Source organism: Galeopterus variegatus, unplaced genomic scaffold, assembly GCF_000696425.1.
Source record: "Galeopterus variegatus unplaced genomic scaffold, G_variegatus-3.0.2 Scaffold3897, whole genome shotgun sequence".
NCBI classification, from domain to species: domain Eukaryota; kingdom Metazoa; phylum Chordata; class Mammalia; order Dermoptera; family Cynocephalidae; genus Galeopterus; species Galeopterus variegatus.
In genome coordinates, this window is record NW_007730008.1 from 211,045 (window position 1) to 211,942 (window position 898).

Sequence of the window (898 nt, forward strand, 5' to 3'; positions counted from 1 at the left end):
CTGAAATTTCCCAATTAAAGGGAAAAATTGTCAGATGGGTTTTCAGACATCAAGCTATGTGATGTTTTCAGGAAATATACTTCAATCAAATAATAAAGAAGATTGAAAATAAGGAATGGGCAGTGATATACAAGGCAAATGCAAAGAACACGAAATCAATACTGACAACGGTAATATTGAACAAAGTAAGACTTAAAGCATCAAAAGGATGTAAATAAGAGGGATATCAAAAGGCAAAATTTATGAAAAATGTTATAACAGTCATAAACCTGTAAATACCACACAGTTAAACATAAAGCAAAGAATATTAGTCATACAAGAAGAATTTTATAAAAATGCAATTTTATAAACCTCAGACTTCAGATCTTTTAAAAATGGGAAGATCTAGTAGACAAAATACAATTAAAGACATAAAGGAATTAAATAATACAACTAATAAGCTTGGTTTCCTAATATGTATAGAACTCTGTGAGTTCTCTAGAGACTAGACATTATTTTTTCATATACCTACAAATTTACAAAGATATGATAAGATCATAATAAAAACTTTAACAAGATAAAGATTCTCTTTAACGTCTTAGAGGACACATTATGTGATCATAACTCTAAAATTTATATGTAATAAAAAAGAAAAGAAAAGAAAATTAAGAAATGTATTCCTAGATAATCCTTGCATCAATTACAAGCTATCTAGTAGAAAGTAATAGAGAACTCCTCATAATGAAACTAAAAGGATGCGGTGAAGCTGCACTCAGAAGAAAATGTATAGCATTAAACTTCTTCATTATTATTATTTTTTTTTATATTAATGTGTAATGGGTTTATTATATTTTTTTTGTTTGGTGGTTGGCCAGTATACAGTTATTTTTACATGAATATTTTATTTTATTTTATTTTA